General features: G+C 48.1%; 1 protein-coding gene and 1 long non-coding RNA gene across 2 annotated transcripts in view; one reads left to right on the top strand and one right to left on the bottom strand.

Annotated features, from left to right (window-relative positions):
- Positions 1-27,280, bottom strand: part of dlgap2a (discs, large (Drosophila) homolog-associated protein 2a) — a 1,284,003-nt gene that overhangs the window by 1,091,058 nt on the left and 165,665 nt on the right. The window lies entirely within an intron of this gene.
- Positions 4,441-12,796, top strand: LOC119967628. The gene is made up of 2 exons (XR_005461034.1): positions 4,441-4,476; positions 12,187-12,796. It is a non-coding gene; the product is annotated as an uncharacterized LOC119967628 (long non-coding RNA).

Here is a 27,280-nt window from a genome sequence, read left to right as displayed (position 1 = left end):
ACCCCATAACCCGAGGACCGGGCCGCCGATCAGGCCAGGGAGGAACCCAGAGGGGGGAGTCCAACGACGGTCCAGGGTGTACAGGCGTCGCTGGTCATTCAAACAGATGACGGACTGCGTGTGTCGCAGGAGGCTTTGCCTCAACAAGGAGACGGTGCGACACCTGTGCCATATCCTCGCAGACTTGACACCACATGGAGGAGGATACCTGCTCCCAGTGGCCGTCAAGAACACGGCAGCCCTGAACTTTTGTTGGCATCATTCCAGTGTTTGAGTGGGGACCGTGTGGTAACAGGCCACATCCCACAGGTCCATCCAGCAGGTCATAAATGCCTGGGCAAAAAACTACATCATTTGTGACATGCACCAGATATAATAGGATGCCCGGGCAGCAGGTTTCTCCACCATCACCGGGATGCCCAGGTCCAGGGAGTCATAGATGCCACTCATGTTGCCCTGCGCTCATCGGGTCATCGAGGTGGCCCTATGTTAACCGAAAGGGGTTCCACTCCCTGAACATACAGCTGGTGTGCGAACACCAGGTGAAGATAATGCACGTGTGTGCCCACTTCCCTGGGACTGTCCATGACAGCTTCATCCTGGAGCAGTCGATCATCCCTGCCCTCTTAGGGGAGCACTCCAGGATGGATGGCTGGCTCTTGCGGGATAAGGAGTACCCACTGAGGACCTGGCTAATTACACCAGGACGGAGGTCGGGGATAGAAGCGGAGACCCACTACAATGAGGCTCATGCAGCCACCCGGACTGTCATTGAGTTGTGTATTGGACTCTTCAAGATGCAGTTCCAATGCCTCGACTGCATGGTATACTCCAGTACACCACCCAGAGGGTCGCCCGCATTGTTGTGGTCGCTGTGCCCTCCACAACTTGGCACAGCAGTGGCGCAATGTGCTGGAAGTTGGTGACGAAGAACATGTGGCCACTTCAGAGGAGGAGGAAGGGGAGGAGGATGGGGATAGGGACTAGGATGACGAGGAGGTGCCGGACTAGCAGGGGCTGGTGGACGAGGCCGGGGAGGATCGTGAGGCTCAGCCAGAGGCTGCAGGACAGACGGTAGCGGTAAGGGCTCGGCAAGCATGGAGGGCCAAGACGCCCGTCATACTGGCCCGATTCACCTAGGGCGTGGCCTAGTCCATCATCACATTCTTACCCACCCGCCAGCCCCATTTCTCACCGTATGTGTCACATCACTCCAGGGTGTTAGCACTGTCAGCAGTCACTGTCAAGAGCAGAGGGGTGATGATAACTCAGCGAACTAAGCGCTGGTGCTCCTCAATCTCTGCCATAGTCTGACCCCTGTTTTGTGCTGAGTGCTTGCTCACACCCATTACCTGCACACTGTGATGCATTGTGGAAGAAAGTGACAGAGGCTTCCTACTGATTCAGCACCCTTGTGCACATTTTTCAAGATATGCCCCCACTCTCCCGATGGTGCATCCCCCACACACACCCCCTACCCCTGGTGCCCTCAGTGATCCACAATGTGCTTTGCCCTCCTAGCTCTACCACTACATCTAGTTGTGTCGCCAAGGTGCACATCGGAGGTGGAGGCAGCCAGCTGCCTACCTGGTCCCAGGCAGCACTGACTGCCTTGTAGCTCACCCTCCGGGACACTCGGGGGAACAGGATATCCCTTCTGGCCTCCACCACATCCAGGAGCCTCCGCAGGTCAGCATCCCCGAATCTTGGGGCTGGACTCCTTGGCTCCATTGTTGGCTGGGGTTGGCTGAGCAAGACATTGTTAGCGGGAGGCTGGTGAGTGTGGTCCCGGAGAATCGGCTGGCGAGCCGTCATTTGCGGTGAGAAGCCGTGAGGCCTCGTTAAGTGGACCAATTAACGCTCAATAGCATTGCAGGCCGAGCACTGGGAAATCCACAGCAATTGACGTTGACTACAGCACTTGGAAAATTTTCAGGAGAATTCGCGCCCTCAGACTCATTTTTAAGCGATAGTCAAGTTCTGCACTATCAAGCAACTAAGACTCCAATATATTTTGCAATTTGTGCCCTTTGCCACACGATTATGAACATTTCCAGCACACAAATGGCTGGTGATTTCTAGAAAATTTCACACAACTATATACGAAAGTCTGAAGGATAATTTAATATCTTTGAAGCAACCGTTTTTTAAATTCCAATGTTTTTGGCTATGGTCGAGTCATACTGTAGAAACAAAATATTATTCATCCCATGAAGTCACACCATTCAGAGTTAGTAATGTTTATTCGATCATAAATCTATCTTCCAGACCATCAACAACTGCCGATTCCCTATTTTAAGATACTTTCAGTAATTTACTTCCTCGGAGGGGAATGAAAGCAAACAGTTCTATTCACAACTCTATAGTCCATAATTCCCCTTTTCTAAACAGATCAATCCAGTTTCCTTTTTAAGGTGTTCATTGAGTCAAAAACAACTACACTTTCTAAGAGTCTACCATATATCCGTAAGTGTCTGTCCGTCTGCGTGTCTGTGTACCTGTGTGTATGTCTGTATGTGTGCCTGTGTGTGTGTGTGTGTGTGTGTGTGTGTCTGTGCGGATGGAGAGTGCTTCTCGACAAGCTTTTCCTAATCCTGAATTTCCCTTGAAATTTAGATTGAAAATTTCAGACCTCCATCTTTACCTTTTTGTGCAATTGAAATAGTTTATTAATAGCAATCACTGTTTCACAGACCAAATGATGGCTACCATCGTGAAGAAATTCCCGGTAGAAAAAAGGGACTCTCACAACATGTATTTTGTTCCAAGTAATATATGTAAAGCAGTAGCCTGCCTTACAACACTAAGACCAATTGCTCCACATCTGAACTAAAAAATTAATTGCAAGATAATCTATGATGCAGAAAATCCCAACTGCAAAACAACTGAGTTATTATTATCGCAGAAAAATGTGGAATGACTCCCTAAATATTTAATACACCCTGAGAAATTTCCATGGCCAAATTGCAGATCTAACTTGACCGGAAAGTCTCAATCATATGTAATTCCCGCCAGGAACACAAGCAGAGAGAAATAATGATGCGAGTCTGGGCTTCACATAGAAGCACAGTACAGCCCCTTTGGCCCACGATGTTATGCCGATCATTTATCCTAGTCTAAGATCAATTTACTGCTGTCCATGTGCCTGTCAAGAGTCACTTAAATGTCCCTAATGACTCTGACTCCACCACCTCCTCTATCAGTGCATTCCACACACCCGCCACTCTGTATAAAGAATCTACCTCTGACATCTTCCCCACACCTTCCTCCAATCACCTTAAAATGATGTCCCATCATGACAGCCATTTCCACCCTGGGGGAAAGTCCCTGGCTATCCACTCTATCCATGCCTCTCATCACCTTGTACACCTCTGTCAAGTCACCTTTCGGCCTTCTTCGCTCCAGTGAGAAAAGCCCTCGCTCCCTCAACCTTTCTTCATAAGACATGCCCTCCATTCCAGGCAGCATCCTAGTAAATCTCCTCTGCATCCTCTCCAAAGCATCCACATCCTTCCGATAATGAGGCGATCAGAACTGGACGCAATATTCCACATATGGCCTAACCAGGGTCTTATAAAGCTGCAGCAAAACCTCACGGCTCTCAACCCCCTGTTAATGAAAGCGAACAAACCATATGCCTTCTTAACAACCCTATCAACCTGGGTGGTAACTTTGAGGGATCTATGTATGTGGACCCCAAGATCCTCCACACTTCCAAGAATCCTGCCTTTTACCCTGTACTCAGCATTCAAATTTGAATATCCAAAATGAATCACTTCACATTTATCAAGGTTGAACTCCATCTGCCAATTCTCAGCCCAGCTCTGAATCCTGTCAATGTCCTGTTGTAACCTGCAACAGCCCTCAACAATATCTGCAACTCCACCAACTTTCGTGTCATTAGCAAACTTACTAACCTACCCTTCCACTTTCTCATCCAAGTCATTTATAAAAATCACAAAGAGAAGAGATCCCAGAACAGATTCCTGCGGGACACCACTGGTCACTGACCTCCAGGTGGAATACTTTCCATCCACTACCATTCGCTGTCATCTTTCAGCCAGCCAATTCTGTATCCAGACAGTCAAATTTCCCTGTATACCATGCCCCCTGACTTTCTGAATGAGCCTACAATGCGAAACCTTATCAAATGCCTTACTGAAATCCACATACACCACATCCACTGTCCGACCTTCATCAATGTGTCTCGTCACATCCTCAAAGAATTCAACGAGGCTTGTGAGGCATGACCTGCCCCTCACAAAGCCATGCTGACTATCTTTAATCAAACTATGTTTTTCTAAATAATCATAAATCCTATCTCACAGAATCCTTTCCAGAATTTTGCTCACCTATTCCCTTTCTTGGACAGGGGAACAACATTCGCCTCCCTCCAATCATCCGGTACCACTCCAGCGGAGAGTGAGGACGCAAAGATCATCGCCAATGGTGCAGCAACCTCCTCCCTCGCTTCCCGTAAGTAACCTTGGGTATATCCTGTCTGGCCCAGGATACTCATCTATCCTGATGCTTTTCAAAATTTCCAAAACATCTTAGTTCTTAATATCAACCTGTTCAAGCCTATTAACCTAAGTCACGCTGTTCTCACAAGCAACAAGGTCCCTCTCTCTAGTGAATACTGAAGCAAAATATTCATTTAGGGACTCCCCTATGTCCTCAGACTCGAGACACAAGTTCCCACCACTACCCTGATCAGCCCTACTCTCCCTCTGATCATCCTCTTATTTCTCACATAAGTGTAGAAAGCCTTGGGGTTTTCCTTCCCACCAGGGCTTTCTCATGCCCCCTTCTAGCTCTCCCAAGTCAATTTTTGAGTTCCTTCCTGGCTACCTTGTAACCCTCTCAAGCCGTGCCAGATCCTTGCTTCCTCAACCTTACGCAAGCTTCCTTCTTGACTAGAAGCTCCCCTTCTCTCATCATCCAAGGCTCCTTCACCTTACCATTCCTTCCTTGTCTCAGTAGGACAAAACTATCCAGCACTCACAGCAAGTGCTCCTTAAACAACCCCCACATTACTGTTGTGCATTTCCCGGAGGACATCTGTTCCCACTTTATGCTCCTCAGCTCCTATCTAATAGCAGTATAATTTCCCCTCCCCCAGTTAAATACCTTCCCATACTATCTGTTCCTATCCCTCTCCATGACTATGGTAAAGGTCACTATCACCAAAATGCTCTCCCACCGAGACATCTGACACCTGGCCTGGTTCATTGCCAAATCCAATATTGCCTCCCCCCTAGTCGGCCTATCTACATATTGAGTCACGATCGCACATCCAGTACCAAATGACGTTACAAAGCCAGCACCAAGCACAAAGTCTCCTTTTCAATTGTTGAATACTTCCTCTGGTGATCATTTAATTTTTTGGAAAAATAACCAATAGGCCGCTCTATTCTTTCGTCATCTTCTTGTAAGAGCAATGCACCTATGCCCACATCACTCGCATCAACAGCCACTTTGAATGGTTTTGTGTAAATTGGGGTGGCCAACACAGGAGCAGTGGTTAACACAGCCTTCAGGCAGTCAAATGCCTGTTGACACTCACCATCCACTGAAATTTCCTTCGCTTCTTCAGCAAGTCCGTCAGTGGGGAAACCACCCTGCTAAAATTCGGCACAAATTTATGGTAAAGTCCACTCATGCCAAGAAATCTCATTATTTCTCTTCGTGTCGAGGGTATTAGAAACTCCCCAATAACTTTTGTTTTCACATCCCATGGGACCTTTTGTCCATGTCCAATTGTATGGCCAAGGAACATGACTTGGGCTTTTCCAAAATCACTTTTGGCTAGGTTTACTACAAAAGCCGCCTCCTGAAATCGATCAAATAACTACATCAGATGCTTCAAATGTTCTTTCCATGTCTGACTAAGAACCACCAGATCATCGATATATACTGCACAAATGGGTAATCCTGAAATAACTTTGTTAGTTAACCGCTGAAATGTGGCTGGGGTGTCTTTCATGCGAAATGGCATAACTTGGAACTGGTATATACCATTTCAAGTCACAAAAGATGAAACTCCTTCACCCTTTCGGACCTTTAAGTAAATCCAGTTTGGAGATGAAAGCTGATTGTCCCACTTTCTCAATGCAGTCCTTCAACCGTGGGATAGGATACGAGTCTGTTCTTGTAACTGCTTTACCCTTTCTATAGTCCACACACAACTGTTGGGTACCGTTTGGTTTCCGTACCATCACTGTGGGTGAGTGCCATTGCTGCAACCCACTTCAATTATGCAATTTTTAAGCATACTTTCAATTTCTTTCTGAACCTGTGCCAATTTTAAAGGGTTAAGTCTATATGGATGTTGTTTAATTGGAACAGTATTTCCCACATCTACATCATGTATAACCATTTGAGTACTTCCCAACTTATTTCTACAAACTTGCCCATGTGATATTAATAACTCTTTCATGTCAGTTTGTTTCTCTTCTGCAAGGAAACTCAATAATTTATCCCAATTTTTAAGAACATACTCGTTATCCAATTTAATTTGAGGAATGTCAAATTCAGAGTCATCTAGATCTGTTTCTTCACTTTGAGTTAGAATCATTAAAACCTCCTCCTTTTGCTCTCCTTCCCTTTCAAAATACCTTTTAAGCATATTCACACGACGCTCGGTGAATTTTCCTTCTATCTGGCGTTCTTACCACATAATTCACCTCACTTAATTTTCTTTCAACCTGATAAGGTCCACAAAACCTTGCTTTTGAAAGTTCATGTCTGTAGCCACCGCTCTAACTCTCCCTGCAATCCTGAATGATACGCATTGATTTAAATGTTTTATTCCAAAGCTTTCCATAACCTCTTAGAATAATCTCAAGGTAAAACTTGATCCTTGATCCGATTGTATTGCTGTGGATAGTCCATATCTAGTTAAGAATTTAAGTAACTCCTCCACAATCTTTTTAGCTGTAATATTGTGTACTGGAATAGCCTCTGGAAACCTAGTATTCACATTCATTTTAGTCAAAAGATATTGGCTGGGATTCTCCCCTCTGGGGACGAAGTCCCCACGCCAGCGGGAGAACCGGCGCCAACCACTCCGGCATCAAGAGAATTCGGGGGCTAGGTGGGCGGCGGATGGGTTGGTAACGCTCCAGCAGGCGCCGAAGCAACGGCGCGAGTTCATGCATGCGCAGACCGGCCGGCGTCTTTTAGCGCATGCACGGAGGGTTCTCTTCTCCACGCTGGCCATGGCGGAGCCCTACAGGGGACAGCGCGGAAGAAAGAAGTGTCCCTAGGAAACAAGCCCGCCCGCAGATTGGTGGGCCCCGATCGTGGGCCAGGCCACCCTGGAGCCCCCACCGACTTACCTGCCAGGTCCTGCCGGTACGTGAGTTGAGTGATTCACGATGGCGGGACTGGCCAGAAACAGAAAGCTGCTCAGTCCATCAGGGCCCAGAGAATCGGCAGGGGGCCACTGCCAACAGCCCCCGACTGGCGTGGCGTGAATCCCGCCCCCGCCCAAAAAAAGGCTCTGGAGAGTACGGTAGCCGGCATCAGGGCGGGATTCGCGCCCCCCCCCCCCCCCCCCCCCCCCCGGGGATTCTCCAACCCGGCGGGGGATTGGAGAATCCCGCCCATTGATTCCCACTTTTTGTTTTAGAAAGCGGTCCTACGCAATCAATTAAGACCCCTGTAAAAGGTTCCTTAAATGCTGGAATGGGTATTAAGTGGTTCTATCACCACTTGTGGTTTATTACCCAAGATAAACTGCATTTCTGGACAAGATAGTTTCTCTATTACCCCTACAACCACTTCCCCGCTCTTCACTGGATTCTCCAACCTTACCTTATATAATGGAACACTACTCTTCTCACCCTGAATTCCACATATTACCACCTTTTCTGGCAATATTCCTCCCAAACTACATAACTCCTCATTTCTTACCATCAAAGATTGACTAGCTCCCGTATCTCTTACAATTCTGACTTCTTTACCTGCTCCTCCTAATACACATGAGTAAACTTTACCCACACACGTAAATTCTTTAAAGAGATCTGGCATCTTCTTATCAATCATCTCTTGATCAAGCTGTACATTCTTTTGCACCTGCTTCGCTTCCATTGGGCTTTCCTTGACCACTTTAACAAACCCCACTGTCTTATCCTGTTTTACCACATCAGCCTTCCCAGTGCTTTTCTTCAACCCCCAACACTGTGACTTTACATGGCCTAATTTATTACAGAAAAAACATCTGAAACTTTTCATTCTCTTCCACCTTCCTGGATTTCCTTTTTAATCTGAGGTATACTATCCTTATTATTTCCCATCAGATCCCCTTTACTTTTACCACGAGTATTTCTATTTTCCCCAGTTTCTATCCCTCACAGGCTGAAACTGATGTCAGAAACCAAGCTTTGATTTATGAACTAATTCATAATCATCTGCCATTTCTGCTGCTAATCTTGCAAGTTTAATCCTCTGCTCTTCCACATGAGTTCTCACTATATCAGAAATTGAATTTTTAAACTCCTTCAAAATTATCATTTCTCTAAGAGCTTGATACATTTAGTATATTTTCAAAGCCCTTATCCACCTATCAAAATTACTCTGTTTGATCTTTTCAAACTCCATGTCTGTTTGACCAGGTTCTTTCCTTAAATTTCTAAACCTTTGTCTTAGGCTTCAGGTACTAGTTCATATGCACCCAAGATGGATTTTTTCACCTCCTCATACGTCCCAGATACCTCCTCTGATAGCGATGCAAACACTTCACTGGCTCTACCTACCGACTTTGTTTGAATCAGTAATACCCACATGTCCTGTGGCCATTTAATTTGTTTAGCTATCTTCTCAAATTAAATGAAAAAGGCTTCTATATCATTCTCATCAAACTTTGCCAATGCTTGGACACATTTAAATAGATCCCCACCAAGCCTTCGACTCTGACGCTCTTGCTCTTTCTCACTATCCTCATCACTATCCTTAGACTATACATTTCTCTTTACCTAGAACAGTACAGCACAGAACAGGCCCTTCGGCCCTCGATGTTGTGCCGAGCCATGATCACCCTACTCAAACCCACGTATCCACCCTATACCCGTAACCCAACAACCCCCCCCCCCCCATTAACCTTACTTTTTTTAGGACACTACGGGCAATTTAACATGGCCAATCCACCTAACCCGCACATCTTTGGACTGTGGGAGGAAACCGGAGCACCCGGAGGAAACCCACGCACACAGGGGGAGGACGTGCAGACTCCACACAGACAGTGACCCAGCCGGGAATCGAACCTGGGACCCTGGAGCTGTGAAGCATTTATGCTAACCACCATGCTACCCTGCTGCCCCGCCAATTTTAACTGACGTTCACGTTCCATGGCTAGTTTCTGAAGTTCAAAGTCTCTCGCCTTTTCTTTTTCTTCTTTCTCTTTTTCTTTTTCCTTGATCTGTACCTCCCTTTCTCTTGCTTATTGTTCTGCTGGGGCTATTCTTTATTTTTCCTTCATTATAAATTCAAGCTGCTTTAATTCTTTTTCATGTTCAAGCTGCTTGATCTGTAATTGAATTTTTGCCATTTCCAATGATTCTGACTGTGTCTCAGGCAATTTTGAATGCTCAGCTACTGCCGCAATTACCACTTCTTTTCGTATCTTGTCAGGCAGTGTTAACTGCAATGTTTTTGCTCAATCTAAAAGCCTTTTTTAGTCTCCATTTGTAAGGTGCTCTGCGTGACCTTTTCCACCCCAAAAACATCTATGCCTCTGAAAGAGCCATTGTCTGCAACACACTCCCTATTTAAACTTGAGTACAACATCTGAAAAGGAAACACAAATATGTTCACCCCTCGCTATCTTTAAGTTCACCGAGCCAACCCAATCACAAAGGTGTACTTTTATCCCAGACCAGCCCCCAATTTTGTCATGGGCCAGGGTTTAGAAACTCCAAAGTATATCATGGAGCTCACCTGACCTCTAACATTTTGTTGAATTTGGCTAGGATGAGCACAAGAGCCTTCACTTGAGGTGTGATTCAACAGTCTGCCAACGTAAAGAATGCCAAATGTTGAAGAAAATATTTATTTATGGCAATTGCTGTGGCAGCATGGCAGAGTCTGATGAAGTCAATGATCTAATTAACAGGTTGATGTGTCTAGATGGCTCCTCAATCATTCTCTCATGGTGTCTTTATATTGTAGAACTCCTCAGCCTGAGAACCCAGTTGCTATGGCAACTACTCTATTTCGATTGCGGGGTGGTTTCCAGACTACAAAATGACCATGCCTGCATGATTCTGATTTACGAGCAATTGTTTTAAAGTCTCAATTTGAAATGTTGTTTCTGGCTGCTGAAACTTCCTTGACGGGTGCAGGGGGTCTCCTTAAGCATTTCATTGCCCTATATGGAACAGAAACATCTGAAAAGATAGGTGCCTTCTCTTTCAGCACTCACATTGCTGGCTGAATGCTCCCAGAATCGATTGCCAAACTAACTGTTATGGTGAGCTTCTTGGCCTATAATTTAAAACATCCCCATTTCAATTGGCACACGAGCAGGAGGCTCAATTTGGTTCAAAAATGTCATGCAAAATTGCACTGTCTTTTTGTTTTTTTTATTCTATTTTGACCCAACATAATTAGTTCAATCTCTGGAAATTATTGACATTTAAATGTGCTTCTGTAATGAGGATGTTCCGATTGATTGGTCTGCCGACTTGCTGCAGCTTTGGATGAAAAACAGTTAGTCAACACTATTGTTGAAAGGTCCCAGGTCTGGTGAGTTTACCTGAATCCACTGAATGTGACAGAATGGGGCAACTGGGACTAGCGACCTGCTGGCTGATAGTTACGAATATTCAATCATTAAAACTGCAAAGAAAAGATACCAACTTATACTGTGTAAACTGCAAATTCTATGGCTGGAGGAAGGTCAAATGTGGTCTCGTGTTTTGATAAACCACAGCACGGGAGTTCAAATCCCACGGTGACACTTTAGAATTTGAATTTGTTTTTCAAGAATCTGAAAGCAGATGGTGTAATAATTATCTGATTTTTGTAAATACTGTAAGGGTCCTACCTGTTTATTTCCTTTGTTCCCGTTTTTATTTTCTTCTCTTATTTTTGGTCTATGGATTATTAATTGGTGTGTGCGCTTAAGCAGAGGACCCAAGCTGAAGCAGCCTGCTAGTCAGGACATTGTGTTCCAGCTTTTATATTTTGGAGAGGAGAAACCAAACCCTTCGGTGCCAACTAGATCTTAGGAGCCAACTTTGGAGGAAGTTGGTACAGTGGGTTGGTCATGGACAGTATTCTGCCCGACAACGGTCAGTGATTGGTTCTTGCATGGAGCGAACGGGAAAGAAGTGTTTCGACCTTGGAAGAAGGGGAATGCTCTCTCTGTCTCTTGCTAAAAGAACTGCTTTATTGTTCTAAAATCAGTGAGTGCCTTGCTGTAAACTTGATACAATCCTGAATCTACAGTAAAAGTAGACCCTTGAAGGAAGAGGAGCTGTGTTTCTCCTTCTCTCTGCTGCCAGTTGCCCGCTGTCTCCTTGGAGGTACCTCTACCACATGAGCTGCAGCTCACTGCCACCTTCTAAAGGGCAAATAGGGATGGGAAATAAATGCTGGCCCAGCCAGCGAAGTCCACATCCAATGAGTGAGTAAAATAAATCAGAGACAGATTTTTTTTTTTTTTAAAGGTAATTGACAAAAGAACCAGAACCAAAAGATTTTTTTCTTCAAACACAGTGAGGTATTGCAATTTTAATGCAGTGCCTGAAGGGAGGTTGGAAGCAGATGTAGTGGTAACTTTCAAAATATTTAAAGGGGATAAGATTGCAGGGATATTAGAAAGTATGAGGGAATGAGATAAATTGGATGGCCTCTTCAAAGAGTCAGTCAAGCGGCCTCATTCTGTGTTGCATCATTCTGTGATTCCCTGATTCTATGAAATAATTTAAATTAAATAATTAAATGTAACTGAGTTCAGATGTGTTATTGTTAACACTAAGCTTGTGTAATAGTTGATATTCATATATCTCCTAAGACATTTCTCACAACGAGATGAAGCTGTGCGGCATAATGTTATATCGCAGATAACATGTCAAAATTGCTGATTTGTTTCGAGCTATATACCTCACCCTTGATTTGTATATTTCCTTATCTCTTCACTTCTGTTTGACTCTTAACTCTACTTTGGACCTTTTAACAAAGTATGATGATTGAAATGCGACAAGAATTGCGCCATGTTACAGGATGGGGCTGAAGAGGAGTTTGGCATATCTGAATGGCATATTGGGAGCTTCGAAGAAACGGAAGAGGAATGTTTGAGAGCCATATCATCAACAATAAAATGGAAATTTGTGCCAGAGAGCTCATCTGTCACCTCACTCAATTCAGAATCTGGTTTGAATCAAAATGAACCTCAAACCACAACTGCGCATCCTTCTGATATTTAATTTGGCAATTGTTTCAAAAATTATATTGAAGTAACCAACAATTGCTGTAACCATGGATACTCAATTTATTTATCCGAAGCATGTGTAAGGAGTTTAAAGGACAATTCAAAGAGGACTACCATTTGAATACGCTATGAGACATTATGTGTAACAATAACACTGTTAAACAGTATTCATACACATGAATTGTAAAATGCACATATGTGAGTGTTACTATGATGTGTTTTGAATAATTACAACGTATTACCCCAAATGAAGAAAACTTTTGCAGAAAAATTACAGCTTGTGACATGGCTTTGGTGTGAATATTTTGTTACATTTTTGTTGAGTCTGTCAATTTATTAAAGTGATCATTTGACCAAGGAGGAATGTCTGATTTCTCGTCTGTATAAATGATTTAGCTCTCTTAGTTAATTATGGCAGTGCCACTTACTCATCAGGTATTCTCTTCATAACAAGTTATGTTCTGTGAATGCTTGCAGCTCATTAAATCCTGTCACATCCTGTTCCACAACACAGTTGAACAATTATGCAAAATATTCCATGTGGAGCTAGATTGATTATGCTCAGTGTGTGTCACAGCTTGACTGAATGGAGGTTTTCTTCACACTCATTCATCTGGAGGCCATTTTTCATATCAGTAAAATGGTGCTTCCAGGGACAATGTAAAATTACTGGGAATATTTCATTAAAGTTAGAGTTACTCATACCATTATCTGGATACACAGTGATCCTTTCAAAGTTAATGTCAGCCTTTCCAGCAAGGTCATTTAAATTTAGCCTGTATTACTCCATCCTATGTAACTAACCATTTATTATCGGTGCAAACGATAAGTGTGAAGGACTGCCTGCAGATTCAGTTTAGAAGTGATAGACAGTTAGAATGCGAACAACTTAATTTTGCAGACTTATTGGTATGGCACTACTGAGAATAAGACTAAAAAAAGGGGCTGGTTTAGCACACTGGACTAAATAGCTGGCTTTTAAAGCAGATCAAGGCAGGCCAGTAGCACAGTTCAATTCCCGTACCAGCCTCCTGTAGCCACCTGGGGTGACCACATGCACGTTAAGTTTGTCCGCAGAAATCTCTGAGAACTTGACTCGGCTGCAATGTCTGGAGCCCAACTTAAGGCTTCACCCATCACCCCACTAGGAGCATCATGGCTCCCCTTTTTTTTAGGTGCCCCTCTATTCTGGGAATAGAGGCTGCAATTCCACTATGACTACATTCATGCCTGTTCGTTCCAGGTCGCTCAGGCAGTGGAGAAACGGCATTGAGGACCCGCCCTGTCTGAGGACCCCCCCCTCTGGTCAGCTAAGCTCGGGTACAGCACAGCACGCCCTACCCGGGGATCCCATTCAAATCTTACCCGTCGCGGCCCATACGCAACTCATTCGGATATCTCATTTCTAAAGTTTGGTTTCATTTTGTTTGAGGTAGCCCTTCAGCTGCCATTCCTTATGCTATTTACATCCAGGAACATTGGGATGGTAAATCGCAAAACCTATGAGACGGCTCGCAGTAGCACAGTTGTTAAGTGTATGTCTGGTCCTAAATTCGCTTTTGAAAAAAAATGAGGGGAGTCACAGGGTGTGACTTGGCCATTCATTTAAGGGACAATTGGAATAAGAGGACAGATACACTAGCATTAAAGGTATTAAACGAATCATTGACAGATACTATGCTTGATCCCATAGCTTTCGGACGTTCGAAGGAGGGATCAGAGCAAGATCAGCAATTCAAAAGGACTGAAGGAAGAGAAGAAAGAAGACCAAGATGAAAAACTTTATGTTTTTAGTTATTGTTTTTGTATTTTTGCGCGCGGACGCAAACCCTTTTTCCCCTATGACCCCCGCCGTTAATGTTTCCCAAACACCAACTAGTCAAAGCCCAGTAATGAACAGCAATGACCAGATCTGGTGCACAAAATCTATGAACTGGTACTCCCTTTCGTATATTGAATCACTTTTGGTGATAGCAGCTCTCTGCACGTAGTGCAGACACTCAGGTTAAGAAAATGGAGAAGGAGAGCCTCCCGCTCTTGCGCCTCGACCATATACAGAGTACAATCCCCTATTTTCGGCTTCCACCAATCTTCCCAACCCCTTGATGTGTAATGAATGATTTAGTTTTGAATTGATGTTGTAAATAAAGACCTTTTCTGATGTTTTGTAATGTTCTGAGCTCGACTGCCGAGCCAGAAATGGAGCATAATGATAATGTTATGGATAGGAAGATAGAATGTTTAAATGTGTAAGGGAGTGTAGTTTACAAAGGATAGTTAGAGGTTCCCCAGTAATGCATGTCCCCATTTGACATAGCGCCAACCAGAGACTGTTAGGTAATAATTTGTGCCATAATTGAGTAAAGTGTAGAGGCCATGGGACTCGCTGAGATCAGGGAACACAAAGACACCGACCTTGGGTGATCCTTCATGATTTCTCATGAGGATTACAAGGAGCCACCTGGGGTGACCACTGCCCAACACAAAATGGAAGATTGCAAGGAATGTAAGGAAAATGGACATGTTGTAAAAGCAAGCAGCTTGCAAAGCGCTTGTATATTCAGACTACTGGAGAAACCAGTTCTGACTGCTGCAGAAACCAGACAGCACTGTGAAAAGAAACCAGTTAGCATAATAATGAAGCGATACCGGTGATCCCCAGTTACAATGGAAACAAGTTAAACACAAATCGATACATTGAATGGAAGGCCAGACTTCTCGGCGCCAAAGAAGTCCAAAACAATAAGTCCCAAGAACCGCACCAGTGATCGAGTAACTGCCCGTTATTGGAGAATTCAAATCAATCGATTGGGAAGAGACCCAATTGATTGCGAGTGTATAGAGGGTCCGCCCAGACCCTGAGAGGAGTATAAGACAGAGACCCTGACCCCAGCTCGCTCTCTCTGCCAGCCTCTCCTTGACCAGCCAGCCCTCCCAGCAGAACACCATTGCAGCAGAAGAACCTTGAGAAGGAGAGGTCTGGACAGCAGCCGCCAACAAGTAAGTGTCACAACGCAAGCTACGAGATTAGACACTCCTGACCCCCTTTAGTCCATAACTACTGGAAGCCTGCGGACCCAGGACAAAGCTAGAGGCCGTTGTTCCCTGATCCGGCAGTCCCCTTATCCAGATAAGTATTTGGCCTATTAGTGGTAGGATTAGCCTAGTCTTATAGTTTTATATGCATGATTAGTAGATTACTGTAATATAATAAACGTGTCTTGTTTGAACTTACTAACTGGTGTATGGATTTATTGCTTTGAACTTGAACTTGAAACTTGTGGCGGTATCTTAACGATACCTGGCGATTCCACAGCTAAGGAACGAAATAGAGCCAAATTGAGTGTTAAGCACACTCACCCAGAACGAGCAACACTCCCCAAACAGGCGCCGGAATGTGGCGACTAGGGGCTTTCACAGTAACTTCATCTGAAGCCTACTTGTGACAAGCGATTTTCATTTTCATTTCAAAAACATTTTAATCGATGTCAAGTAGATTTACTTTGGCAACAGCTTGTAGTCCCAGCAGTGCCTCCCTGTGATGCTGCTGCTGAGGCTACAGAGCTGCCAGCCAATCCGATTGACCAGTATCTTTGCAAGGCTGGACCTCTTCCAGAAATAAGGGGCGGAAGTCACGCCTTAAGACCATAAACGCTGATCACCAGCATTAAATTGTTGTGAGGCACCCAACAAGGGCAGGCCATGCTGCCGACCACCCTCCCCCCCCCCACTCCACCCCCCCCCCACTCCACCCCCCCCTCCCCTCCCCCCCCCAATCCACCACCCCCCCCCCCCCCCACTCCACCCTCCCCCCGCAGACTTTTTAACATCCATAGCGGATTGAAAAAAGATTTGTATGGAATAATCCCTACAATGAAGGAGGCCATTCAGCCCATCAAGTCAGCATGACTCTACGTGAGAGCACCCTACCCACGGTCATCTTATCCCCATAACCCCACCTAACCTTTTGGACACTCAGCGCAATTTAGCATGGCCAATCCACCGAACCTGCAAATCATTAGACTTTGGGAGAAGCATCCGGAGGAAACCCATGCAGACACAGGGAGAACGTGCAAATTCCACACAGTCACCCAAGGTTGAAATCAAACCTGTTTCCCTGGTGCTGTGAGGCATAGTACCACTGTGCAAAAAAAGATTAATTTTACTAAATGAATGGAATAAGTGGTGCATTTATTTCAATATTCACATTGCTTTATTTGTTACTTTATTTGGCTAAGTAATGAAAAGTCCCAAGTTATTTAAAAGTCCCAAGAGCACATACTGCTAAAGAAGTCTGCAGCAATGATAATTTTTCACAACTTGCCACCAGAGGGCTACAATACATTTTCTTATGGTACTTGCTACTCACAATTGAACTATCCGTTTTTTGAAGTCACTGACAATGGAGTTCGACATAAAATATCTACTCCATTTCCGGTTGCGGCTATGCGGAGCTAAGCCGCACGTTCGTCAGCTCCCACTACTAAAGGATTTTCGGGCCTATTTGAGGGCCCCAAATGGCGCTGTTTCAACAAATCCCGGTGGGGGAAGGTGTTTGGAGGAGCATTCCCCGAAATTTATGGTGCTTACCCGGAGTGGGGCAAAGGAAAAGGCTGCAGCAGCTCCCCAAGAAAAGCGGGGGAAGAGGAACAAAATGGCGGCCGGCGGAACACCCGAGGACTGGTGGAAGTGGGCGCAGGAGCAGCAAGCTGCTCTTCTGCGCTGTTTTGCGGAGCTGAAGGCTGAGTTGCTGGACTCCCTGAATGCAACTACCAACAGGCTTCTTGAGACCCAGGCGGCCCAGGAGGTGGCCATTCGGGAGTTGCAGCAGCAGGCCGCTGAGCGGGAGGAGGAGGCCGTGGTCCTCGTGGGGAAAGTGGAGTTGCACAAGGCACTTCACAAAAAGTGGCAAGACCGCTTGGAGGAGCTGGACGTTTGCACGAGGCGAAAGAATTTGAGGATCCTGGGCCTGCCGGAGGGGCTGGAGAGGTCGGATCTTCCGTCTTATGTGACTACGATGTTGAGCTCGTTGATGGGAGTGGGGTCCTTCCATTTGCCCCTGGAGCTTGAGGGAGCCCATAGAGTGCTGGCCAGGAGGCCCAAGACAAATGAACCCCCGCGGGCGGTGCTGGTGCGGTTCCATCGGTTCAGTGACCGGGAGTGTGTGCTGCGCTGGGCCAAGAAGGAGAAGAGCAGCAAGTGGGAGAACTCGGTAGTGCGAACCTACCAGGACTGGAGTGCGGAGGTGGCTAAGCGGCGGGCCGGGTTCAACCGGACGAAGGCGGTGCTGCATGCCAGGCAGGTCAAATTTGGAATGCTGCAGCCTGCGCGTCTGTGGGTGACATATAAGGACCGGCATTACTACTTCGAGTCCCCGGAGGAGGCGTGGGCCTTTGTGCAGGCGGAGAAACTGGACTCGAACTAGGGTCAGGGGGCACATTATGGTCGTTGCTGTTTTGTTTTTGCTGTTGATGTTCTGTAATTTTGACATTTTTTTTAATGCTGGTTTTTTGGGTCTGTTGGGTATGGTTTTGGGTTATGTGGGGAATGTTGGGGGTTTGTGTTTTTTATTTTCTCTTCTGTACGGGGCTGGGGGTTGGGGTGAAACTGGATTTTGGGGAGCTGCGTCAGAAGGGTGGGGTGTGGCAGTATGAAAGCGCGGGCTTTCCTCTGGGTTCCCGCGCTGCGGGGCAGGGGGGGTGGAGCTGGCGGTGGGGGTGTGGCCTCTACTGGTTTTTCCCGCGCTGAAGCGGTGCCAAGGAGGTGTGGCAAGAGGGGGATGACCCCATGTCGGGAGGGGACGGGTTTTGGCGGGAGTTGCCGGGGTCAGCAGAAGTCAGCTGACTCACGGAAGTACCATGGAGGGTGCGTCGCGGCTAGGAGGGGTCCTAGCCTGGGGGGGGGTTGGGGATACCGGGTTCCTGCTGGAATGGCCAGGAAGGAGCTGGTGGTGTGGGCCGGGAGGGGGGGGGGGGGGGGGGGGGGGGTAGAGGAGAGGCGTTATCGCCATGGGGAACGGGTCGGGCGGGGCGCGCTGGCCTGGGGCGAGCAGTCGATGAGCTATGGTTAGCCGGCGGGGGAGGGAGGCGGGTTGCCCTCTGATCCGGCTGATCACGTGAGGGGCTGAATGGGCCGGTTAAGAGAACTAGGGTATTTTCTCATCTGAAGGGGCTGAAGGCGGACGTGGCTATGCTACAGGAGACCCACTTGAAGGTGGCGGACCAGGTTCGTCTGAGGAAGGGGTGGGTGGGGCAGGTTTTTCACTCAGGATTAGACACGAAGAACCGGGGGGGTGCCGATTCTGGTGGGGAAGAGGGTGGCATTCGAGGCGTCTGAGGTGGTGTTGGACAAGGAGGGCAGATATATTATGGTGAAGGGTAGGCTGCAGGGAGAGAGGGTGGTGCTGGTTAATGTATATGCCCCGAATTGGGATGATGCTGGCTTCATGAGGCGCATGTTAGGCCGCCTTCCGGACCTGGAGGCAGGGGGCCTGATTATGGGGGGAGGCTTTAACACAGTGCTGGATCCCCCACTGGACCGGTCCAGTTCAAGGACGGGTAGGAGACCGGCGGCGGCCAAAGTGCTGAGGGGGTTTATGGACCAGATGGGAGGGGTGGATCCCTGGAGGTTTGGGAGGCCGAGGGTGCGGGAGTATTCCTTTTTCTCTCATGTCCATAGGGTTTATTCCCGAATAAATTTTTTCGTCCTGAGCAGGGGATTGATCCCGAAGGTGCAGGATGCCGAGTATTCGGCCATAGCAATTTCAGACCATGCTCCGCACTGGGTTGATCTGGAGATGGGGGAGGCGCGGGACCAGCGCCCGCTATGGCGCCTGGATGTGGGGATGCTGGCTGATGAGGAGGTGTGTAGGAGGGTCCGGGGAAGTATTGAGGGGTATCTTGATACCAACGACACGGGGGAGGTCCGGGTGGGGATGGTCTGGGAGGCTCTGAAAGCAGTGATCCGGGGGGAGCTGATTTCCATCCGGGCCCATAGGGAAAGGAGGGAGAGGAGGGAGAGGGAGAGACTGGTGGGGGAGCGCCTGGATGTGGATAGGAGGAACGTGGAGGCACCGGAGGAGGTGTTGTTTGGGGAACGGCGTAGTTTGCAGGCCAAGTTCGAATTGTTGACCACCAGAAAGGCGGAGACACAGTGGAGGAGGGCGCAGGGCGCGGTATATGAGTATGGGGAGAAGGCGAGCAGGATGTTGGCGCATCAGCTCCGTAGGCGAGATGCGGCTAGGGAAATTGGTGGAGTGATGGATGGGGGTGGGAATGTGGTGCAGAAGGGGGCAGAGGTAAACGGGGTCTTTCGGGACTTCTACGAGGAACTGTACCGGTCAGAGCCACCGATGGGGGGGGGAGGGGGGGTGGAGAGCTTCATGAACAGGCTATGTTTCCCAAAGGTTCAAGAGGAGCTGGTGGAGGGGCTGGGGGCGCCGATAGAGTTGGAGGAGCTAGGCAGGGGAATTGGTCAAATGCAGTCAGGTAAGGCGCCGGGGCCGGATGGGTTCCCGGTGGAATTTTATAAAACGTATGCGGATCTGGTGGGCCCCCTGTTGGTGCGAGCCTTCAATGAGGCATGGGGGGGGGGGGGGGGGGGGTGCTTTGCCCCCGACGATGTCGCGGGCGCTGATCTCTCTGATCCTGAAGCGGGATAAGGACCCCTTCCAGTGTGGATCATCCAGGCCTATCTCGCTCCTCAATGTTGACGCTAAGTTGCTGGCGAAGATCCTGGCCACCAGGATAGAGGACTGTGTGCCAGGGGTGATACACGAGGATCAGACAGGATTTGTCAAGGGACGGCAGCTCAACACGAATGTGCGGAGATTGCTAAATGTTATTATGATGCCGGCGGTGGAGGGGGAGGCGGAGATAGTGGTGGCGCTGGATGCAGAGAAAGCGTTTGATAGAGTTGAGTGGGGGTACCTGTGGGAGGTGCTGGAGCGGTTCAGATTCGGGGAGGGGTTCATCAAATGGGTGAGGTTGCTCTACGCGGCTCCGATGGCGAGTGTAGTTACCAATGGAAGGAGATCGGAGTACTTCAGGCTCTACCGTGGGACCAGGCAGGGGTGCCCCCTGTCCCCCTTGCTCTTTGCATTGGCGATTGAACATCTGGCTATGGCGTTGAGGGAGTCAGGGAGGTGGAGGGATCTGGTGCGGGGTGGGGAGGAACATCGGGTATCGCTGTATGCGGACGACCTGCTGTTGTATGTGGCGGACCCAGAAGGGGGAATGCCAGGGGTGATGGAGCTGTTGGTGGAGTTTGGGAGCTTTTCGGGCTATAAGTTAAATTTAGGCAAGAGTGAGGTATTTGTAGTACACCCGGGTGATCAGGAGGAGGGAATTGGGAGGCTCCCGTTTAAGAGGGCAGTGAAGAGTTTCAGATACCTGGGGGTGCAGGTGGCCAGGAGTTGGGGGATTCTCCTAAGCTTAATTTTACCAGGCTGGTGGAGCAGATGGAGGAGGAATTTAAAAGGTGGGACATGGTGCCGCTATCGTTGGCGGGTAGAGTGCAGTCCATCAAAATGACGGTTCTCCTGAGGTTCTTGTTCCTTTTTCAGTGTTTGCCCATCTTTATCCTGAGGGCCTTTTTTAGGAGGGTGACTAGCAGCATCATGAGCTTTGTTTGGGCGCATGGGACCCCGAGGGTGAAGAGGGTCTTCTTGGAGCGGGGTAGAGATGGTGGGGGGCTGGCGTTACCCAATCTCTTGGGGTATTATTGGGCGGCCAATGTGTCGATGGTGTGCAAGTGGGTGATGGAGGGGGAGGGGGCAGCATGGAAACGGATGGAAAGGGCGTCCTGTGGAGATACAAGCCTGGGGGCCCTGGTAACGGCGCCGTGGCCGCTCCCTCCTACGAGGTATACCACGAGTCCGGTGGTGGCGGCTACCCTCAAGATTTGGGGGCAGTGGAGGCGACATAGGGGAGAAGTGGGGGGCTCGATGGAGGCTCCGTTAAGGGGGAACCATCGGTTCGTCCCGGGGAACATTGATGGGGGGTTCCAGGGTTGGCACAGAGCGGGCATCAGACAGCTGAGGGACCTGTTCATTGCTGGAAGGTTTGCGAGCCTGGGGGAGTTGGAGGAGAAATTTGGGCTCCCCGGGGAACATGTTCAGGTATCTGCAGGTAAAGGCGTTTGCTTGGCGGCAGGTGGAGGGATTCCCTTCGCTTCCCGTGAGGGGGGTGAGTGACAGGGTGCTTTCGGGGGTCTGGGTTGGGGAGGGGAAGGTAATGCAGGAGGTGGAGGAGGCGTCAGTAGAGAAGCTGAAAGCTAAGTGGGAGGGGGAACTGGGGGAACAGATCGAAGATGGGACATGGGCTGATGCCCTGGAGAGGGTTAACTCTTCCTCCTCATGTGCGCGGCTTAGCCTCATCCAATTCAAGGTGCTGCACTGGGCCCACATGTCCGGGTCTAGGATTAGTAAGTTCTTTGGGGGCGAAGATAGGTGTGTCAGGTGTTTGGGGAGTCCAGTGAACCATGCCCATATGTTCTGGGCATGCCCGGCACTGGAGGAGTTCTGGAAGGGGGTGGCGAGGACGGTGTCGACGGTAGTAGGATCCAGGGTCAAGCCAGGCTGGGGAATCGCGATTTTTGAGGTTGGGGTGGAGCCGGGAGTGCAGAAGGCGAAAGAGGCCGGTGTGCTGGCCTTTGCGTCCCTAGTAGCCCGGCGGAGGATCTTGCTACAGTGGAAGGATGCGAGACCCCCAAGCGTGGAGACCTGGATCAATGACATGGCGGGTTTTATTAAGCTAGAGAAGGTCAAATTCGCCCTGAGAGGATCAGTACAAGGATTCTGTAGGCGGTGGCAACCTTTCCTCGACTTTCTGGCTCAACGATAGGGTACGGGGTCAGCAGCAGCAGCAACCCGGGGGGGGAGGGGGGGAAGGGGGGGGATGATGACTATGTTTGCTTATTTAATTTTAATTTATTTTTAAGTTTTCGTGTTGTTTACTGGGTTTGGGGGGTGGGGGGGGGGGGTCTGATACATACGTTGATACGGTCTTGGGGGTGTTACAGATATTATGGGGTTATATTGTTGCTTTTCATTGTTTGTTGTTATATGTTCCGTTAAAAATTCCAATAAAAATTATTTTTAAAAATAAAATGAAATATCTACTCAAAAACTTCCTGTACCCAGCAGTGTGAAAACATAATCCATACATGTGTTTCAGCATGATCCCGAGACAGGAAAGTGGGAGATCACATCACCTGCAAAATGTCCACTGAATTTATTGAACGGGGGAAGAATTGGCAACTTGTTTATGACCACATTTTATGCCAGTTTTGTACAAAGTTCAAACATTTAAAAAAGAAAACAAAATGGCTACAGAAATCAGACAAATTCGATTTTATTATTACGGCAGACTTTTAAATAACGCTCATATCTTACTGACCTGTCGATTGTGTCCAAAACTGATTTAATTATACCTGGTCAAGCTTGATTGGGACTTCTAAATTTGAACTATTTCCCTCTCCAGCATCATCCACTCACTTTACCAAACTGTTTCCAACAGCATTCTTAATATATTGGTAGCGCAGTAAAAGGGGTCTGAGAATTTGAGGTTCATCAAAAGAAATGGGGTTTTCTAGCAAAGTACACCACCTGCCTTAAGTTGCACATTGGCATCTTGTCTGGATAACAGAAGAGTGAATTACTCCTCTTGTCTGCAATCGCAGGGAATTGGAAAAGGTTCAACTGTCAGAAACTGACATGAACTGTCACTTAAAAACGTAACATAAAATGTGAAATGGGTTATTTGTACAGCACAAGGTGTCTAAGGCAGGGACCACTTGAAGTATTTTGGTTAAAAGGGCACAACAGTACTGCGTACTCCTGCTAGTTATTCACACAACATCAAGCACCACAGCCAAGCTTCTATCTGTTGCTCCAGTGTACTGACGCGTGCTGGATGAAGCCAGAATGCCAAGGGTCTGAGAATTTCTGAAGCACTGTCTAATTTCTATAATACATTTCATTTACCTCTACGACCTGATGACATTTTGGTAGCTGAGGAAACCACAAAGCTAACATTTTCAAATTGCATTGAAACCCATGACAATGAATAGGTCAATTGGAACACACGGGTCTATCTGCTGAAAAGGAAAATTTAATAGATTTGTGTGTGGAGGTTGTGCCCATCTTGTGTCAGTAGGAATTACTGAGTAGGTAACTAAACGGTTTTTTAATGTAAGTTCACCTGTAATAAATATTTTCCACCATAAGGTGTTTCTCAGCTGAAGATTGGCAATCCAGTGTTTTAAAGCATGCAGGTCAATATCTCCCCCACAATTTCTGGGAGAAGGATGTTAGGTTAATACATTAAGATTTTATACGTTTGTGTGATTTCAGCTTTCAGAATAGCTTCAATACCTCTGCCGACTTAAAAATAGAATTATTACATCAGTAACCTTTGATAATTGTTTTATTCCAAAACTACTACTAATTGTTTGTGTTTCAGTTGTACAGGTACAGATTTACCAAAGTCAAACATCCACTTCTCTTGTTTTAAACTGGATAGTGAGTGCAGGTGCATTATTCAACAAATGCCGACAGGGCTCAGCTCCAACCCTGTTCAGCACATATACAAATGACTTATCAATCATCACGTCCCACATGATCTTCAATGCTGATGACATCCATTGTGTCATCCAACCTTCATCCTTCTTCACTCTGGGCCAGATCCTTAACAGAGACATTACAAAGTTTATGGCCTACTATAGTACATGGTCTCTCACACCAATTATCTCCAAAACCATATCCAGTGTATTCCTATGCCACAATGCCAGTTCCAGAAATGAATTGCATATTTACATGGATGGCCAGACCGACATACTTGGGAGTAATTATAGTTAGGACCTTATCCTTCAAGGGGCATCTAAAAGAACAACAACAAAGATTAAAGCCAGAAACAACTTACTCATCAAACTTGTTGGATCTATGTGGGGTGCTGCTGCCAAAACGTCCCCAACGTCAGCACCTTACATATCATGCTCTACAGCAGAGTACTGTAAAGGTCCCACATACACAGCTTGTGGACACTCAATTGGATGCAACAATGCACATCACAACTGAAACCCTCAATCAATGCCCCTCCTCTGACTTTCTGTCCTCACAAACATTACTCTCCCACATATCAGCCAACATACAAGAAACCACAAGCTGAATGAAACAACCTGTGCACTGCACCACTTACCACTCCATGATGACTTGTTCAACCCAGCTACTGCACATCTTCCATTTGGTACCTAATATACAGCAACCTTCCTGAGCAAAGTCCAGCAGCAACCATCCTCTAGATCGAGGAATGGGAAACAAGGGGTCAATAGAAATCTCCCTGTGACAAACCCCATTTGTTGAGTAGCAGGCTTTGAACTACCATTGTAAGTGCTCCTAGTTAAACAGGTTCAGGATAGGCTGGAGCCCCTGTGCAGCCAACCTCCACTGCTGGATCCTCAGGACAAACCCTCGATGCATTTGTGGAGAGACAAAAACAATGCTACACACGACCAAGGAGTATCCCCTCTACAGAGTTAGCGGTGGACTAATCGCCTTAAACACAGCAAAAGAGAAGTCTATTGCTTGGCTTCAGGGATTTGCATTCACTAAATAAATAATTCAACATGGGCAGGCTATTTTACTGCAGTAAGCATCATAATCAACAAAGATATTTTTCCCACTCGGACACTCCCACATGTACAATTTCTAGCTATGCGGCTTCCGGTTGCGGCTATGACCAGCTAAGTCGCACGTTTGGCGGCTCCTGCTACAAAGGTGTTTTCGGGCCGATTGGAGGGCCCCAACGGCGCTGTAAGGACAAATCCCGGTGGGGGAAGGCTCACTGAGGAGAACCAGACCAACTTTATGGTCGGTACCCGGAGTGGGGTGGTAAAGAAAGCAACAGCAGCTCCTCAAAAAAAGCGGGGGAAGAAGACCAAAATGGCGGCCGGTGGCGCACCCGAGGAATGGAGGAAATGGGCGGAGGAGCAGCAGGCCGCTCTCCTGCGCTTCTTTACGGAGCTGAAAATGGAGCTCTTGGAGTCAATGAATGCGACGACCACCAGGCTGATGGGAGCCCAGGCGACCCAAGAGGCGTCGATTCGGGAGCTGCAGCAGGAGATGACTGTGAGGGAGGAGGAGGCCACGGTCCTCGTGGGAAAGGTAGAGGTGCACGAGGCACTCCACCTGAAATGGCAGAGCCGTTTTGAGGAGCTGGATACCCGAATGAGGCGGAAGAACCTGAGGATCTTGGGCCTGGCAGAAGGCCTGGAGGGGTCAGACCTCCCGGGATACGTAGCAGAAATGCTGAGCTCCCTGATGGGGGCAGGGGCCGTCCCTTCGCCCCTGGAGCTGGAAGAGGCCTACAGGGTCATGGCTAGGAAGCCAAGAGCAAATGAGCCCCCGAGGGCGGTGCTGGTGCGGTTCCAGCGACTCAGCGATCGTGAGAGAGTGCTGGAGTGGGCCAAGAGGGAAAGGAGCAGCAAGTGGGAGAATTCGACGGTGAGGGTCTACCAGGACTGGAGTGCGGAGGTGGCTAAGCGGCGGGCCCGGTACAACCGGACGAAGGCGGTGCTACATGCAAAACGGATCAGGTTCGGAATGCTGCAGCCAGCGCGCTTGTGGGTCACCTACAGGAACCAACACCACTATTTTGAGTCCCCAGAGGAGGCGTGGGCCTTTGTACAGGAAGAGAAACTGGACTCGAATTAGACCCAGGGGATACTTGGCGGCCGTAGCCGCTCGGGTACTTTCAGCTGAACAAGCGGTTTTTTTTTCGGCTGGGTCGGAACTGGGCAACCCTTATTGGAACGGTTTCCTTTTTTTTTCTTCTTTCCTTGTTTGGATCTTGAACTCTTGCTTTGGGTTTTTCTTCTGATGTTTTTTCCCCCCTTTGCAAACTTCCCTTAGTTATTGTTATTGTGGTTATTCATGGTTATTTATGGTTATTTATACTGTTTGGTAGAGGGCGACTGTTAAGTACATTGTTATTTGTTATCTATCTGTTATTTATAATGTTAAGTTGGGGAGGCGGGACGGGGGGGAGAGCAGATCGGGGATATGGGCTCCTAGGGGGGGTTCTTTACAGGCATGGACGGGGACGGGGGTGGAACTGAAGATGGCGGGGTGGGGTGTGGCAGGGCGAAAGCGCGGGCTTTCCTCTGTTTTCCCGCGCGCGGGGCAGAGGAGGGGGGAGGGGAGGAGTGCGGGGCGTGGCTAGCAATGGCGACCTTTCCCGCGTTGGAGCGGGGCCAGGGAGGAGTGGCAAGGGGGGGGAGGCCCCCCCCCGAGCCAGGGGGAGTCGGAGTGTGGCAGGAGCAGCCGGGTCAGCGTAAACCAGCTGACTTACGGGAGCACGATGGAGGGTACATCGCGGCTAGGAGGGGTCCTAGCCTGGGGGGGGGGGGGGGGGGGGGGGGGTTAGGGAGGGACACCGGGTTGCTGCTGGAAAGACCAGAAACGGGAAGTGGAGGACTGGAGAGGTGGGGGGAGGGGGCCATCGCCATGGGGAGCGGGTCAGAAGGGGAGGGTCGACCCGGGGCGAGCAGGGAACAGGACATGGCTAATCGGCAGGGGAAGGGGGCGGGTCGTCCCGCGACCCGGCTGATCACTTGGAACGTGAGGGGGCTGAATGGGCCGGTCAAGAGATCAAGGGTATTCTCACACCTGAAGGGACTGAAGGCTGATGTAGCAATGTTACAGGAGACCCATTTGAAGGTAGTGGACCAGGTTCGCCTGAGAAGGGGGTGGGTGGGACAGGTGTTCCACTCTGGATTGGACGCAAAGAACCGGGGGGGTGGCGATTCTGGTGGGAAAGAGGGTGTCGTTCGTGGCGGAGGAGGTGG

Source organism: Scyliorhinus canicula, chromosome 6 (assembly GCF_902713615.1).
Source record: "Scyliorhinus canicula chromosome 6, sScyCan1.1, whole genome shotgun sequence".
Lineage (NCBI taxonomy): Eukaryota > Metazoa > Chordata > Chondrichthyes > Carcharhiniformes > Scyliorhinidae > Scyliorhinus > Scyliorhinus canicula.
This window is presented reverse-complemented; position numbering and strand designations above follow the sequence as displayed.